This window comes from Bombina bombina, chromosome 4 (assembly GCF_027579735.1).
Source record: "Bombina bombina isolate aBomBom1 chromosome 4, aBomBom1.pri, whole genome shotgun sequence".
Lineage (NCBI taxonomy): Eukaryota > Metazoa > Chordata > Amphibia > Anura > Bombinatoridae > Bombina > Bombina bombina.
In genome coordinates, this window is record NC_069502.1 from 442,581,229 (window position 1) to 442,582,200 (window position 972).

A 972-nucleotide genomic window follows, 5' to 3' on the forward strand; every position below is an offset into this window, starting at 1 on the left:
TATTTCGGCGCTGGACTGACCGTAATAGGCGGGATCAGACTGATATACTACAGGAAAGTTCTACTCTGTGAAAAGCATTGCTGGGCTAAAAGAAGTTGCACCCAGGTGGTAAATCGCCATAGAACAGGCTAACAATGGTATTGAGCTGGTTGTTCGTTCCTGTGAGTGCATTTCTCTCTGTGTGTATATATATATATATATATATACACACACACACACACACATATATATAAATACACACATAGAAACACACATGTTTATCTCCAATATACTATTAAATAGAATAAGTGAAAAAAATAAAAAGATTGAAACATAAATTGTAGTAGAAATATAGTTTATTGAATAAATTACAAACATTCTATTTCTAAAGTACACACATGCTCAGCAAAACCATAACACTCTACTTTGCGATAACCAACATATATGTCTCTCTCTTGTAACTCATTCACAGGACATACGTTTATTATTTACCCCCTTTGCATGTAAGGCTTTGCCTGGGGAAGGTTTTGCTTTGAAAAGGCAGTAGGGTGCTTGTAAAGGATTTTGTACAGATAAAAATACCTTACATGCAAAGGTGGAAATAACAAATGGAAAATATCTCCATGAAATTGAGTTCTAATTATTTTTTTACATACAGATATGCAACAGGGTTAGCCTTTTAAAAAAAAAGAACATTATAAATTATAAAAGCAAGTAGGGTGCTTTCTAACATCATCTTTCTAATGGTGCAAAATGACATGCTTGGTAACAAAGGATTGTAATATACAAAAGAAAAGTACAAATGTATGTAGCAGGGTTAGCCAATAAAAGGCATAAAGGATAGATAAATACATTTCTTAGCTTTTTGTATTTTCGATCTTTTCTTTTATGCTAACCCAGTTGCATAGCTGTATGTTTACAATTTGAAGACTGCAATTGCATGCAGAGATTTTGCGTTTATTATTTACCCCTTTTGCATGTAAGGCTTTGCCT